This window comes from Gopherus evgoodei, chromosome 8 (genome assembly GCF_007399415.2).
Source record: "Gopherus evgoodei ecotype Sinaloan lineage chromosome 8, rGopEvg1_v1.p, whole genome shotgun sequence".
Taxonomy (NCBI): domain Eukaryota; kingdom Metazoa; phylum Chordata; order Testudines; family Testudinidae; genus Gopherus; species Gopherus evgoodei.
Genome location: NC_044329.1, coordinates 108,988,979 through 109,006,117, shown reverse-complemented (window position 1 = coordinate 109,006,117; position 17,139 = coordinate 108,988,979). Strand labels below are relative to the sequence as shown.

Here is a 17,139-nt window from a genome sequence, read left to right as displayed (position 1 = left end):
TTAATAATTCAAGAGAATAACATCTAAAAAGATAAACAGACTTTGTGTTTATATTTAATTGTATGGTGTTGAGGTCTATTTTGCATGTTTGTCCAAACTGTTAGTTCACCTACAGCTAAAGGTCTAGAATAAGGAAAAAAGCAATATACATACATACATTGGCGTACATGCATACATATTAACTAGCATACTACATGAGTTTAGAAATTAACTCTTCGTTGTTATTGCCGATAATGTTTTTCAGTTCCTTAAACCTTGTTGTGCTATTGCAGAACAAATGGTGCATACGAATTCTCTTAGTAGTTCTTTGAGTTATCATCCCATGTGTGTTCCACTCGAGATGTGCATGTGCTCGATGCTCCTGAGACGGGAAGGTTTTGCCAGCAGTGTCTGTGGTTCATACTTCTGCCCTTCTCCTCATGCTTCAAACCTATAAGTGGCAGCATGGGCTGACTGCCTCTCTAGTTTCTTTCTACTGCCCATGGTCTGAGAGAGATACTCTTCAGTGTCTTCAGTGTTAGCTAGCATTCTTCTTCAAAACTTTGTCGTTAGTTTTAAATAATTAAAAAAACCTGTTTGTAGATAGCTTAGTAGTCCTGAGGACTTGGGTGTCCCGTCCTCCCCTCTACTCCCATATCCCTGTGAGGTGCCTAATATGCCCAGGATCCTGAGATTCGAAGACTGTGTGGCCTGCCCCTGGGCTTTTCCAGTCAGGGATGAACACGACATATGCCTCCATTGCCTTGCGGATGCTCATATCCCTTCTAAATGAAGCATCAAGCCCCTGAGCACAGGCTTAAAAGATTCCTGATGGACTGTGCTTTAAGGCCCCAGTTCAGTCCCAGCCGATCAGACCTCCTGTACATCAGACAGAGGCAATGTGAAGCACCCATCCAAGAACAGTGATCTCCAGCTTTGGGGGGAATCGCAGGAAGCAAGATGGCTCTTCCAAACAAAGGCATGAGGAGGGTAAGAGCAATCATTCTCACAAGAAACATGAGATATCTCCCTCCAAGTCATCATGCAAAAAGAGGACCTGCTCTGTGATGCTGTCTAAGTCCAGTAAAACTTTGCACCCTACCACCGGAGTGTCAGGAGCTCACAAGGAGTACAGTTCTGGTTTCTTGGCACTCAAAGGCAAGAATGCCCTGAAACCAGCCCTACCTGAAGGAGAAGGCCGAAGATTGGCAGCAGTGAGAAAAGAAGGCAGCGTATGCCTCCTACATCATCAGTACCATGAAATGAGAAAGGATTGTTGATACTTAAGACTAGGGCAAAGCCACTGGTGCCAATAAGGGAATGAAGCCTGGTCTGCTGTCTTGTTTCGGGGGCTAGATACACTGTCCCAGAGGACACTGCTATCTACATGGATCCAGAGTTGCCAATACTGTTGGACCAGGTACTAGCCAATGATGTCCTCACACCATCAGTTCATCACTCTCCAGTACCATTGACCAGCTGAGGCATAATAAGATCTTCAGTACCAACAGCACTATGCATCAGCAGAGAAGGCTCCTTCTCCAGTGTCAGTCGAAGAGCTTTACCATACCATCAAGATGAGTTCAGCCCTGACAGAGGGTCCAAGATTTCATGAACACCTTTGCTCTGGCACAGGAGGGACTGTACACAGCTTGGGACCAATGGTACCACTTTCCATGGGGTCTGCCCCATTTCCCCTATGATTCCTCACATTGGCCTTACTGGGAGGTACCTGGGATACATATGTGACATCCTGAATCTGTAAGGTCATACCGGGAGTCAAGACAAGCTTCCCCACACAGGGAAGAACATCAAACCCTCAGGAATTATCTGAGGAAGACGAGCAACCTGACAGACCAGGCAGGACTATTCACCTGGGCAAAGTTATTATTATCTCTCACAAATGGGATGGTTGCACTGGCTTCACTGTCACCACCCAACAACTACAGGCAGTGCCAGCACTTCCAGAGGAGGATTGCAGACACTCTCCAAATTCCCCTGGAGAAAGTACAGGACACCCCTTATAAACTACTAGACATTCTCCAGATTGCTGATTCCAGTAAGATGGCACTGCCTGTTCATGAGGCTATCTTAGAACTGGCCAAGATGGGCTGACAAACTCCAGCCACTTGTTCTCCCACTCCAAAGAGAACATAGAGGGAAAGCTTTGTGCCATCTAGGAAAGCAGAATACTTATTTTCATACCCTGATTTGAATTCTCAAGTGATGCAAATTGCCACCCAAAAGAGCAAGCAAAACTACTTCAGATTTACATCCTCTGATGAGGTCAAATGTTAAAGACTCTTCAGAAGAAAGAACTTCACTTTGGTGAGCTAAGAGTTCCACATAGCAAACTGCCAAGCTTTACTGTCAAAGTATGATTTGTATTAATTATTATAAGTTCTCGGAATTCACCAACAAACTCCATGAAGAAGATAGACTTTAATTCCAAGCAGTTATCAATGAAGGCAAATTGCTGGCTAGATTGGCCATCCAGGCCTCAATGGATGCAGCAGATACAGCCTCCTGCTTGATTGAAATGTCCATAGTAAAAGACAGGTTTCGTGCCTCCAATACTCCAGATTTCCCAGAAAAGACCAACTCACTGTGGAGGATCTGCTTTTTGAGGGAAATAACATATTCAATGAGGACAAAAATCAGTCATTACAGTCCCTCAAATACTCAAGAGCATCCCTTCACTTGCTGAGTGGCTATACCCCAGCACCATGGAAGAAATATCCCAAGACTCAGCCCTACATACAACAACCAGAGCTTTAACCATTCTACCATCAGAGTGCTTATGAACCACCTCTGAAATGCCAGAGAATGCAGCATAGTAAGCATAATGTCGTGCCTTCATTCTGCTTCCAGTCCTAGCTACCCACCAAAAAATCCTTTTGACAGGACTTTTGAGAGCTGCAAAGCAATCCCCCTTCTACATTTATCTTGTCCAGACTCCTACACCCCATTTGGTGGCCACATGTTCCATGCTTGGCACCTCAAAACATCGGATAGATGGGTTCTGGAAATTATCATCACTGGTTATACCCTTTCCCATCTGTCTTCAAGAATGCTTCTCATGAGAGGTTCTTCAGTCAAGAAGTAGACTACCTACTCCATCTGGGAGCCATAGAACTGGTACTAGCTCAGCATGGGGAAAAAATATTGTATTCAGAATATTTCCTCACTTCCCAAGAAGAAAGGCAGCTGGAAGCCCGTGCTAGATCTCAGATAGCTGAATGCTTTTATTTGCTGCCTGAGATTCAGAATGATCACCCTGGCGCCTCTAATCCTCTCACAGAACAAGGGCGACTGGTTCACAGTTCTTGATTTAAAGGATGCTTATTTTCCCATAGATATCCGCCCTGCAAACAGAAGATTCGTTCGATTCATTCACCATGGGCCTAGAACATAGTGCTCACCCTTTTCCTTTCAGCAGCACCAACGGTATTCACCAAGGTGCTATCAACAGTGGCAGTCCACCGCTGTTCTCAGGGCTTGTCAGTGTTCTGCTGCCTCTACAGCTGTTTGCTCCCGGGGCAGTCATATCAAGAGGCTTGAGTGACAACCTTGCTCTCTGTCCTGCATTGTTTAGGGCTCCAAGTAAACTTAAAAAAGTCCATTTTAGTTCTCACAGTTGGCCTACTGTGCATAAGGATGGAGACGTTGGCACAACCCAGTTGTTGGTCAGCTTCTTGTTTCTGGGGAAGTTAGTCGTTGGAGAGAATGATGCATGGCATTCATTTTGGTAATACACAGAATATAATGAAAGGCATGTTTGAAGGCAACCAATGAAATGGTGATAAAGCTTAAATGTTGTTTTTCATCGTGTTTCAGTTTTAAAAAAATATACAGTACTACAGGGCAAATACTGGATAACATTCAAATATAATAAGTGTAGTTTCATGCTGTTAAACACCAGAGTTAGACTGGTAGACTACATTAGAATAGTGTTAAATTTAATTGAATTTTTTTTTTTTGGCATGGGGGCTAATGGTGTTTAAAAACAAATCCAATCATAAGACATTTTTGCAAGATACAGTGCTTTTTCCTGTCAGTCAAAAATGTTCAAGGGTCTCCGCCATTAAACATAAATGGGTCAGTGAATAATTTTCACGATAGAAATAGTCCCTGTAAATGTCTGTGTTGAGTTCTATTTCAGCTTTACCCGGGGCTATTCATGACTATAATACTGTTCACATATGCAGACCTTCTGGCCATCTGCTCCCTGGATACCAAACAGATGATGATTCAGGGATGTGTGGTTGCATTATAAAAGCTCAGCTCTATAATAACTTTTTATTTGTTGTTCTTTGTAAGTTTTTGCTTTCACCTGTGCAGCTCTTGATCCTGTTTTAGCCTGTCGTCCTTTGTTGTAGTTTTGTTTACTTGGTTACCATGCTGGCTATGGCTATTCTCACTGCTGAGTTAGAGCAAAGGTTCATTCTGTAAGCTATTTACTGTCACTGATCTAGTCAGTTTAAAGCACACAGGTCGGTCAGATTGCAGTGAGTTCCCCTAGCTGTGTAGGTGGGATTAGGACTTACATTTTCCTGTAACTAAAACAGTGTACATTTTAATGTTAGAAGTTTATCACATTTGACCATCGGTAATTCATTTTCCCCTTTTTCTTTCAACTGTTTCATGATGCTTTTAGTCTTTCTGCTTGAACAGATGAGCGGCTATTGTACAGCTGATGTCAGTGCTAGGGATGGAGGCTGTTGGCTTCAGAGAGAGGAAATCTAATTAGGAATAGAAATATTGTATGCCTCAGGTTTAACAGAAAATAAAGGTGAGCTTCTTTATGATCACTAAAAGGGGCTTTGAGGTGGCACACTGAGAGACACTGACAATAGATAAATTAGGTAAGTATTATAGATGTTTTGTATGTGATTTGGGACCATTTTTAGATGCAAGCTTATCAACAGGAAGAGATAAAATGGTCTCAAAAACACTACATAGACGTGTTGAGTATATTTTTGTTGTTTGGGTTTGGCAAATGCTTCTCTAGATATGAGGCAATTCAGATTACCAGATGCCACTTGGCCATATTTCACAACTGTACCTTAGTATGAGTTGGCCACTCATTATAAAGCCAAATTTATCCTTCTGCCCGAGAACCTGGTTTTATTGCACTACTTGACATTAAATTGTTTTAAAGATGTTATGCGTTAAATTGTCATCAGATGAGATGAATCTTGAGATTATAAAAAATCATAAAAAAACCAACCCTCATGTTATTTATAATTATTCTTGCAGCAGGACACATTTGGGCTTAGCCAGTTTTACATAGGTATTCCTGTGATAAAAGCAGATAGGAGAGTTAGGTTTTTCAGTTTAGGCCTCGCTCAGTGTGGGACTATAGTTCCAAAAGTGGGTAAGATTAGGGTGTTAGTGGGCATGAGATAGGCTTTAATTAATCCTTCCTTGCAAGGTGAAGGGGAGGAGTGAATGAGTGGCAGCAATATCAGACAGAATGTCGCAATGGGTGTTTTTCTCACCCTGCTATCTATGATTTTACGAAATAGTATGCGCTTATAATTCTGTCTTCTACAATTTGTTGTTGTAAGAATGTGTCTCTCCCTCTTCTCCCCTCTCCACCCCAGTATTCTAGCTTTTAAAAATATTTAGGGATAATATCTTTATTAATGTTATGTAGTTTTGCAAAATAGCCACGAACATTTATTAGTATAGGCATAAAATCTACTCATCAACCTTAATATGATGATGATCAAATACTTTTACTTTCTTATTTAAATAAAACAATATGAAAGTGACTTCAAATTCAAATTTGCCTCAGGTGGCCAGAAACTATGTGTCAAAACCTGAACAAAATAAAATTGAAACTTTACAAGGCTGGTCTTGCTTTTAAAGGTTGTTATATATAGTGTAGGTAATAGATTTTATTTTAACATATTTATATGGATACAGACTTTCTGAAAAAGCATGCATTTAATCACAATAAAAGGGTAGAAAGTGGGAGTGTGTGTTTTCTAAAATCTTTATTGAACTGTGGATAGGTTACTTTAAAAAAATCCAACCTTTCATATAAATGGATGCTGTCAGAGCTGAGAGACCTAAATTTAGACCTGTCACCTCTGTGTGTGTGTGTGTGTGTAAGTGCACATTGAGGTATCCCCTCCTCTCAGCAGGTCTATTCTGTTCCTGTGAGCAAGGTTATTGAAAAGAACAAATATCCTGCTCTGCAAACAGTACAGGGTGAAATTCACTTCATCCTCATGAAGCTTGACAAATTGGGCATTCTGAAAGGTGGGAAATTGGGGAAGGATAAATCTTACTCCATTCTGGGGCCATGGTGCGAGTCTGCAGCTTCTCCATGTCACTTGTACAGTGTGTTGGGGCTCCTGGTTCTGGTGGCTCCAGCACATGCCCAGTACAAAAGCCTCTTTCATCAGATGCTGGATGTGTGGAAGAGCCCCCATTCACCCCAAATTCAGCTCTGCTGCCTATGGTCCCCTGTGTGGTCTTAGAGGTATTCAGGGCTTTGTATTGGGTGCCTGAACCAGAGCAAATTTCATGCTACAGTGAATAGGATTCAAAACTTAGTTTATAAAGCCCATGTCTAGTCTAGGAAAATGAGTAGTGTTTATAAAAACATTAGCAAACACATTTTAATTAACACAACTTTAATTAGCCCTAGTGGGTACCCTGAGGTTGACCACAAACAGTTAACATATTTTAAAACATGACTTGCCGTGTCTACACTGGATGCAAAATCTTATTTACAATCATGTTAGTTAAAACCTGTTAATTAGTATGCTCACAAAAACTACTATTTTACAAGGCTAGATATGGCCTTGAAATGGAATGGAGGGGGTTTTGCGGAGATATGCACATGTACAATCCCAAAGAACCTCGGCTCCCTGCTCGGGATGAAGTCCTAGGTTTGGGGAATAAATTGACTTCACAAGATCACAGCAGCGCTTGAATATGGGGGAATTAGATATTTTATATTTATTTTAAATGTTGGATTTGTTAACCTTGAGGGAATGTCCTTTAAGATTTACTTTTAAATATTTCAAGGTATATTAAGAAACAGAAATAGTGTAATAATTTTAACAGTATGTTATCTCTCACTGCTTAAATTCCCTCTGAGTGTAAAGTTACTTGAGATAGCATTTGAGAGTTTATTTTAGTTACTATTTCTTATTTGACAGCTGTCAGGGGATTAATGAATAGCTCTATAACATTTGGAAATTGTTTTGTCTGTTACAGCAGATGGTACCTTCCAGTTTGAGTTCTTGCTGCACGTCAGATTGTTTCCTTAAAATGTGCTGAATAATTGTTTTGTTTTCACAGGTGCCTTAATGCTATTTTCACAAATATAGATTGACCACTCCAGGCATACTGTGTCATAGGGCAGCTGTAGTCTCTGAATGTACTACATGAGTACTATGAAACTTTTGGATTTTGAGTAGATATTATTTTGGTGATTTTTATTTTAATATGAACATTTGCTTTACATTATAAATTCTTACATAAATTTCACTTTGGAGAATTAGAGTTCCTATTTTGTTAGTTTTTTTCTTTAGACTGATATTCTTGAGATTTTTCTTTGTTCTTTTACTGTTACCAGTTGCCATAGTTGAGAATAGTTCCTCCCTGCCAGCCAATGGATGGCATAATGAAACTTTTAGTTAATGTTCCCTGTACATGAGAAGTTTGTTGGCTCCAAAATCTTCTACTGTGTCTGGCTCCAGCTGATGGAAGATGACCAGTTCCTTTGCAAGTTGGTAGGGATAGAAGAACCTGCAGTCTTGGAATCTTTGGAGCACTCTCCTCTGAGCAGCTTTGGACAAGTTCACTTATAGTACAGGCAGCCCCAGTGCCCCACTCCCAGATAAAACATGCTGCAAAGGACTCTACCAGATGGCTAAGAAACCTGAGGTATTTTCCAATCGCATGAGATGTCTACAGTGCAGGGACCTGCATAGCCCAATATACCAGGATATTTCTTCCTAAACTGAATAGAGGATTTTTATGTAGAAGTAGTGTTCTGTGCTGGGGAATGCTGAATTGTGGCCTTCCCCACACCAAGAAAGACATCACTCTTCCTTACTGTTTGACAGCAGATGTTTCTGTTATACCCAGGCTCTCTAAGACAACCAGACAGCACAGAGGACTGCTTGGGGCGTTCTGGTATAGTAGTGATACAGGCACAACTTCTCCAACTCTCCTCTTGCAGCAGGCCCCATGATGCAGCATGTGGCCACTCCAAAGAAATATGACCACACCACCCTTTCCCTCTTTCTTTCCATTCCTTTTTTTTATGCCACCTCTTTTCCCTCCCCAGGAGGTGGGAGGCCCTGGGTGGGATGTCAGGTCCTGCCCTGGGACATGGGAGGCCAAGGAGGATGGGGTTGCAGAGCAAGTGGTCTGCACTCACCATGCAGTGGTGGCTCCTGTCCCACAGTACTGGCCTGGTTCCCTACTCCAGCCTGTTGGGTCTTGATTCAGTGTGCAGATGGGCCACTCCCCTGCAATACCCTGCACTCTTCCTGGCCCCGGCGCCACCAGATTGCCTGCCTTGAGCTAGGCTCGATACAGAAGTAATGGATAAACTGAAAAATCACAGTGTCTATGACATTTTTACTACTGTGACAAACCTATAGCCTACTTACAGTCCTCTTACCTAGTTTACACTACACAGTAAATACAAATTATTATTATAAGTCTAGAAAATATTTGGAACCATCATGATCTCTGCCATTCTGAAACAGCTTGCTTCACTTTCATGTTCCTTCCTTTCCTCCTACCTCTTGCCTAATTTTAGGTAAAGTCTTTAGGGCAGGGACTTGTTGATTTAGATGTCTGAAAAGGACCTAGCACACATTGGTTCTATAACAATAATGTGGGGTTCCCACTTCTAATTTCTCATGCCCCATGTCTTCTAAATATAGATGTTTATTTGCTTAAATACCCTACTCTAAAGATATACCTACCTAAATAACAGATTTGTGCCTTGTAAAGAATCTGCTGCAAATGCAAAAGTGCCACCACATATTTCACGATCATTTGTTCCTGTGTGTGGTTTGTTGTTTCCTACTGCAATGCAGGGGCATCCTTAGTTCATTTCCTGTGTGGGAGCTTTTTTGATTTGGCTCCCATTCATATATTATTGTAACTTATTTCACTAATGTGATGTGATTTTTTTTTAAAATATGGTAAATATAAATTAATAAAGAATAAGTAAGGAAGCCAAAGTGTAACGGCAAGGGAGTGTTTAAAAAAAGAAGAGGAGGGAGACATTAAATCAGTTTTTCTTTCTTACTGCAGCTTATGTATCTACTAGTCCACTCCACTTCTTTTTAAAAGTGAGAAGATTTCAAGGCTATTAAACACCCAATTTTCACACTGACTCGACAAAAATATTTAGCACAGGTGTTTCTGTAAGTCCTGGATATCCAAACTTTGCTAAGCTGAGGGCTTCCTTGCAACTTAACAAAAGTTTACGTAATTTGGAGCTGATTATAGCTTCCCACCTCTTTGATACAAAGGTGCAGCCCATGGAGACACGTCCCAGCATGCAATACTGCTGCTTGATCTGAGGAGCCACAGCTAAGGTCAAGATGGAGCATGACGCTGGATCCTGTCATCTCTGCAAGCTGCGTCTCTGTATTAAAAATGAGGACAGCTACAGATTGCGTTATAGAAGTCCACAGTCCACTTTTTGCCATTGTCAGTGCTGATCTACATTTTGAAAAGTAACAGGATTTAATGAGCTTCAAATTCACATTTCCAATAAATTAAAAAAAAATACCTTGGGGATGCCGTGTGGCCTAGGAGCTCCAGCTAAAGATTTGTGCTGTCTGTGTTTGTCTTTGTGTGTTAGAATCATAGACTATCAGGGTTGGAAGAGACCTAAGGAGGTCATCTAGTCCAACCCCCTGCTCAAAGCAGGACCAACACCAACTAAATCATCCCAGCCAGGGCTTTGTCAAGCCGAGGCCTTAAAAACCTCTAAGGATGGAGATTACACCACCTCCCTAGGTAACCCATTCCAGTGCTTAACCACTCTCCTAGTGAAATAGTGTTTCCTAATATCCAACCTAAATCTCCCGCACTGCAATTTGAGACCATTGCTCCTTGTTCTGTCATCTGCCACCACTGAGAACAGCTGAGCTCCATCCTCTTTGGAACCCCCTTTCAGGTAGTTGAAAGCAGCTATCAAATCCCCCATCACTCTTCTCTTCTGCAGACTAAACAAGCCCAGTTCCCTCAGCTTCTCCTTGTAAGTCATGTGCCCCAGCCCCCTAATAATTTTCGTTGCCCTCCGCTGGACTGTCTCCAATTTGTCCACATCCTTTCTGTAGTGGGGGGCCCAAAACTGGATGCAGTACTCCAGATGTGGCCTCACCAGTGCCGAATAGAGGGAAATAATCACTTTCCTCAATCTGCTGGTGTCAAGGTTCCTCCCCCACTCTGAACTTTAGGGTACAGATGTGGGGACCTGCATGGACACTTCTAAGCTTAATTACTAGCTTAGATCTGGTAACACTGCCACTATCCAGAAATTTCAGTGTCTGGAACACTTTCTGTCCCCTCAAAACCTTCCCCTCCCTGGGCAGCCTTGAAAGGCTTTTTCACCAAGTTCCTGGTGAACACCGTTCCAACTCCTTGGATCTTAACACAAGGAGAATTTAACCACCCCCCCCCTCCCTTCCCCCACCAATTCCTGGTGAGTCCAGATCCAGTCCCCTTGGATCTTAAGGAAAAATCAATCAGGTTCTTAAAAAGAGAGCTTTTAATGAAAGAAAGAAAGATAAAATCATCTCTGTAAAATCAGGATGGAAAATACTTTACAGGGTAATCAGATTCATATAGCCCAGAGGAACCCCCTCTAGCCTTAGGTTCAAAGTTACAGCAAACAGAGTTAAAATCCTCTCAGCAAAAAGGAACATTTACAAGTTGAGAAAACAAAAATAAGACTAACACGCCTTGCCTGGCTGTTACTTACAAATTTGAAACATGAGAGACTGATTCAGAAAGATTTGGAGAGCCTGGATTGACGTCTGGTCCCTCTTAGTCCCAAGAGCGAACAACAACCAAAAACAAAGAGCACAAACAAAAGACTTCCCTCCACCAAGATTTGAAAGTATCTTGTCCACCCATTGGTCCTCTGGTCAGGTGTCAGCTAGGTTTACTGAGTTGGTAAAAGAGATGTTAACCCTTTACAGGTAAAAGAGATGTTAACCCTTAACTATCTGTTTATGACAGCTAGCAATGCTCCTATTAATGCAATGTTCTTAGCTTCTGTATTATATACATTCAAAAAGTATATGTAAAAAAGTAACTAATGCTTTATCAACTGCCCACAGGTATACACAGGATGATCAGGTGAAAATGTTGTTGATTAATCTATGTAAAGCTTGAATTTTGCCAGGTAAAGGCAGAAGCTGAAGTTATTTGTTCAAGAAAAATAGACAAGACTAAACTTTCAGATTTTGATAAGCAAAATAACTGTAATATGTTAAATCTACCAGTTTTGATTTGGAAAAAATATAGGATTTAGGGGATGAGCATTCATGTCAGTGAGTGTAAATTTTCTCTCTTTTTTTGTATATATAATACCTGAGACCCTTTGGAACTCTTTGGTCAGTTAGTTTATAGATTAGCTGTAATGAGATGATAGTAATACTATGTAGTTAATAATATTATCTGATGAAGTGGGCTATAGCCCATGAAAGCTTATGCTCAAATAAATTTAAGTCACTAAGGTGCCAATAGTACTCCTGTTCTGTTTTTGGATACAGACTGACACGGCTGCTACTCTGAAAACTATGTAGTATGAGACTCAGTTGGCAATCCTTGGATGTAAGGTAGTATGTAAGTGAGAATTATTATTTAATTATTTTATATTAGGTGATCTGTTGCCACTTGTACATTCTCTCTTCTTCTAGCCATAGTTCCATCTATATAGGGTGGCTCTTTGACTTATTCTTCTTCATTCTAGTCTGTCTTGAAGCAGTTCTGTGAAAACTTCACAGCTAATCAAATCCATTTGTATGACACTCATGTATGTAATTTTTGGGTTTTCCGTCCTTTCTCTCGCTCTTCACTTCTAAGTTTAACACCCTGTTTCCTATTTATTCTTCCCATCTTCTTTTCAGATGCCCAGACCATCTAAGCCTGGCTTCCCTCAGGATATCTGTAATCGGTACCACCTTCACGCTTCTGCTAATTTGTTTGTTCTGAACATGGTCCATCCTTGTGACTCCAAGCATCCATCCTAATGTTTTTATTTCCACTGTGTACAAGATATACTCCTGTCTCTTCCTTGGTGCCCAGTATCATACAAAAGTGTAGGCCCAATTACTGTCTTGTAAATCTTGCATTTCAATTTGATAGGCATTCTCCTATCACAGATCTCTTCACTCACTCCTCTCCATTTAATCCATGCATTTCCTGTTCTGCTTATAAATTCACAATTGTTCTGTGCTACAGAATCTAGGTACTTGAACTTCTGTACCTTTTGGTCATGGCTGACTTTGCAGACTTAGTCTTATTGTCTTCCTACAAGGTATCATTGAATCTATAGGCCATTTATACTGTTTTATTTCTGGTAATTTTCATACAATTTTTTTCAAATATGCACCGCCATCGCTAAATCTTCTTCCACTTCCTCTTTGCTTTCTCCCACGAGCACTACATCATCCTCAAATTACATGCACTGGAGTGCCAGTCTTCGGATGTTTTTTGTAAGTACATGGAGTGCCAACCTGAACAAAAAGGGGCTAAGTGCCAAGCCTTGAAGTAATGCAGTTCTTACTAGAAACTGTTCAGTTTCTCCACATGGCCATCTAACTGTGGTAACTTTTGTGGTACCACTTGTAAATTCTATATTACTGCTGATACTACTTAGTTCAGACTTTGTCACCTTCTAATTGCATTAAGGGACATTATGATGAGATTTATTTTGTAGTTGATGATTATTTTTAGAGTGTTCCTTGATTTATTTTCAGAAACTGACACATCAAAAGTGTGGTAAAACTTTATAATGCAACAATAATTTTGTATCCACATCTGTTGTTTTTTGCCACGTTCTGTCTCATGAAAGCTACCCCTAATTTCAAGAGGTGGTGGTGGTGTTCGTGGGTGATGGTTTTTTTTTTTTTTTTTGTATATTTTATATGTGTCAGTCATGATTTTGGTTCTACTATTACACACCAAGCCAATCATTTTTGTGTTCTGGTTAGGTTAGTTATTTAATCCACAAATATTTCGAGTTGTGTCCACTGACTGCTGGATGGGATTTAGTTTTCCAGGCCCATTCTATATTTTAAATAAACTGTTTTTTAAATGAGAGGATTCAGGATGATTTCTTTGCGAGAATTTATCTTAAAATATGAAGGTTGTTGGTATATTCTGGACTTCTAGGAAATATATCCACGTGTATTGTGTGTGTTTGTGTATACATGTGTGCACACGTGTGTATTGCGATTGCATCTATATAGATGGTCAAGTCGAGCATGTTAATCTAAAAGTGTATTAACCATGCAATAGCAGAGGGAACCAGGCAGCCCTTGCCGATGGATGCAACCTACAAGTATGTGCCTACATCTTCTAACTAGGTCACAGTGGTAGAGTGGGGAGTCTCGAAGACCCCACTGTTAGTCATTAGCAGCACAGCTGATCACTCCGCAGCTGAAATGATTGGGCTTTAGCCAAATCTGACATGGAAGATTCAAACCAGGGTGCTAGACTGATGGATCTGTCAGGAGATGGGCACCGGCTATGCATGAAGCTTGTTCTTGGTACCTAGTATGCCACTTGCAGGGGATTGTCCAGATGGGGCTTCTTGCTGTGAGACCGTGGATCAGTGGATTAAACACATCTTTAAACAGGTAGATATGGCATGCCTTGCACCAAGGAGCAGATTCGGTATATGAACTTGTAACCCTGTGTCAGGAAGAAAGACATTGGACAGGACCAGCACCCAGGCCCAGCTGCTTGATCTCATTAGTACCTGTTGTTATGTGCATGGTTTCATTCAGTTGAGTATCTACCATCCTTCATGTCGAGAACTGTGAATCAGAAATAGGGACCAGACATCTCAAAGGACTCCTTTCTTTTCTTAGTGTCTGCGCATTAGCGCCTTAGGTAGCACCAGCTGGTTTGCTGATCTCAGGTTGTTTCTTGTCTTTATTTTCAGTGAGGTCTTGGTAAGATGTTCTTGAAAATCAAGCTAGTGTCCAGTGTAACACCCAGATACACAGGATATGGGCTGTGATGAAGCCTGTGTTCATTCAGGAAGATGTTGAGCTGTTTGTTGGCCTTCGTATTGTGCAGATGGGTGCAGCTGGAAATTGTCTTTTTGGTACTAAGTTTCCATCTTTTGCAATAGTGGACCATCTCTTTCATATCAGCATTCAGGACTACTTCAGATGACTGAAATCCTTGTCCTGTAGTGCCAGACTGATGTGGACTGATGATGTCTGCATAGATAAAATGTCTGGCAGTGGTGTTGGGAAGGTCATATGTAAACAGGTTGAAGAATATCTGTGCTAGAACTGAGCCCTGAGGTGCAGGACATATTTTTTGGACCTTCAGTGCTTTCCCAGACATTAAGAACCAGTGCTAAGTTATTGTTTTTCGCTATGAAGATCCATACTCGTTCCGAGAGGGAAAGTGTAAACAATGACTTTGTATTTTCTAGCAGAAAGGGGTCAAATGAGGACGTAAATTTATCTTTAAAAGGGATTTAATCCATTGTGCTATATTATACCAGAACTAGGATACACTCTCACAATGTGTCTTTGATTGCCTCTGATTTCTCACATTTGTTTGTGATCATGAGTTTTATATTGTAAAGCCTTGGGGAAATAATTATGCCTATCTACTTTTCCAGATGTGCTAAGAATTTATACTTGGACACGTGCAATAAATCTAGTTGGTCTGTTGACTGTACTAACTCTGTCTTTGTTCCAAAAATAGTCCTCCCCATTTGGCCAGTGTCCTCTCACTCAGCCTTTTGTATCACAAGAGTCTGGTAAACACACACTCTTCAGTATACGTGGCAAGTCAGATGACTTTGGTTATGTTTGTACAAGATGCAGGGTGGATTGATTTAAATCAAAGTAATTTAAATCACCAATTTTAATCATGTTTTGCATTTGTACTTTTTAATTATTTTCTTAAAGAAATGTTGATTTTCATTGGTTTGTAACCATTATAACATGTTGATTTGAAACCAAGTTTCGCCTTTTTGCTAACCAGGAGGCTATACTATGTATATGCACTTTTATTTAAGCAATTGTATAGCTTAACATACATTTATTCCGATTCTTAATGTTTGTTTTTTTAAGATAGAATGGTGAATGATGCATTTCTTTTTCACTAGATGATTAATTTTGCACTAGTGATTTGTGTCGAGCTGTGTTTAGATGGAAGTTGGAATTCAATTAAAAAACACCCTTATTTATTCAATAAAGGGAGATTGGTAGTAGTTAGTGGATTGAACTGATTGTTTCTGGTTACCATATCCTTCAAGATTTTAGAACTAGTAAATCTCATCCTCTCTCACTTTGCTTTTATTCAGAAAGTGGATCAGGAAAACGAGCTTTTCCTGCTTTTTCAACTCCCAATAAGTTTCTTAACTTTGAAAAAAACTAGTAATTGAACTCAACTAGCTGAATAAACTGAAATGCAGAAAATATTCTGTCACACTTGCAGAAGAGGCTGTTGCTATCAACAGCTGGCTTAGCAGTGCAACAAATTCTGGTTCTAGGTCCTAGCCAGTGACTTCCTCTAGTTCAGTGATGTCCATGCAGTGTGCAGAGGCAGTCAAAAAAGCAAACAGGATGTTAGGAATCATTAAAAAGGGGATAGAGAATAAGACAGAGAAAGTATTATTGCCATTATATAAATGGATGGTATGCCCACATCTCGAATACTGCATACAGATGTGGCCACCTCATCTCAAAAAAGATATACTGGCACTGGAAAAGGTTAATAAGAACATAAGAAGATAAGAACGGCCTTACTGGGTCAGACCAAAGGTCCATCTAGCCCAGTATCTGTCTACCGACAGTGGCCAGTGCCAGGTGCCCCAGAGGGAGTGAACCTAAGAGGCAATGATCAACTGATCTCTCCTGTCATCCATCTCTGTCCTCTGACAAACAGAGTCTAGGGACACCATTCCTCACCCATCCTGGCTGATAGCCATTTATGGATTTAACCCACCATGAATTTATCCAGTTCTCTTTTAAACACTGTTATAGTCCTAACCTTCACAACCTCCTCAGGTAAGAAGTTCCACAAGTTGACTGTGCGCTGTGTGAAAAAGAACTTCCTTTTATTTGTTTTAAACCTGCTGCCTATTAATTTCATTTGATGACTCCTAGTTCTTGTATTATGGGAATAAGTAAATAACTTTTCCATTTTCCACTTTCTCCACATCACTCATGATTTTATAGACCTCTGTCATATCCCCCCTTAGTCTCCCCTTTTCCAAGCTGAAGAGGCCTAGCCTCTTTAATCTTTCCTTGTATGCGACCCTCTCCAAACCCCTAATCATTTTAGTTGCCCTTTTCTGAACCTTTTCTAGTGCCAGTATATCTTTTTTGAAGTGAGGAGACCACATCTGTACACAGTATTCGAGATGTGGGCGTACCATGGATTTATATAAGGGCAATAATATATTCTCAGTCTTATTCTCTATCCCCTTTTTAATGATTCCTAACATCCTGTGCTTTTTTGACCACCTCTGCATGCCTTCTATGAGCCCTGGTCAGATTAATAGGCCAACGCTTTAGCTGGTCCCTGTTTACTTACTCTCTCAGGACCTTCTTGTTCAGGCTGGTTAGCGTACACTGGCCGTTCAGGATTGTTGTGGGTGACCACAGTGTGGGGATTTGGCTTCCATTGTCCTGTATTTTATTACATCTCTGGTGTCTACCGCTGCGAGCTGGTACACAGTCACCAGATCGGATCAGAGCCCCACTGGACTTGTGATCGTAAGTCCTTTTCCTACTTTGGGTGGTGTTTTTAGTTGTACTGAGAGCAACTTTCCAGGCTATCTTCAGCCTGTCATGGTGACCTTTGACCTGGTCATCATAATTGGTCACCTCATCCTTAGAAAATACTTCTTGATGCTTCTCTGGCAATGCTCTTATCTTAGCCACATATGCAGGAATCAGC

At 40.7% G+C, this 17,139-nt stretch overlaps 1 protein-coding gene across 6 annotated transcripts in view; it reads left to right on the top strand.

Moving 5' to 3' along the window:
- Nucleotides 1-17,139, top strand: part of MAST2 (microtubule associated serine/threonine kinase 2) — a 363,010-nt gene that overhangs the window by 191,768 nt on the left and 154,103 nt on the right. The gene's annotated exons all lie outside the window — the stretch shown is intronic.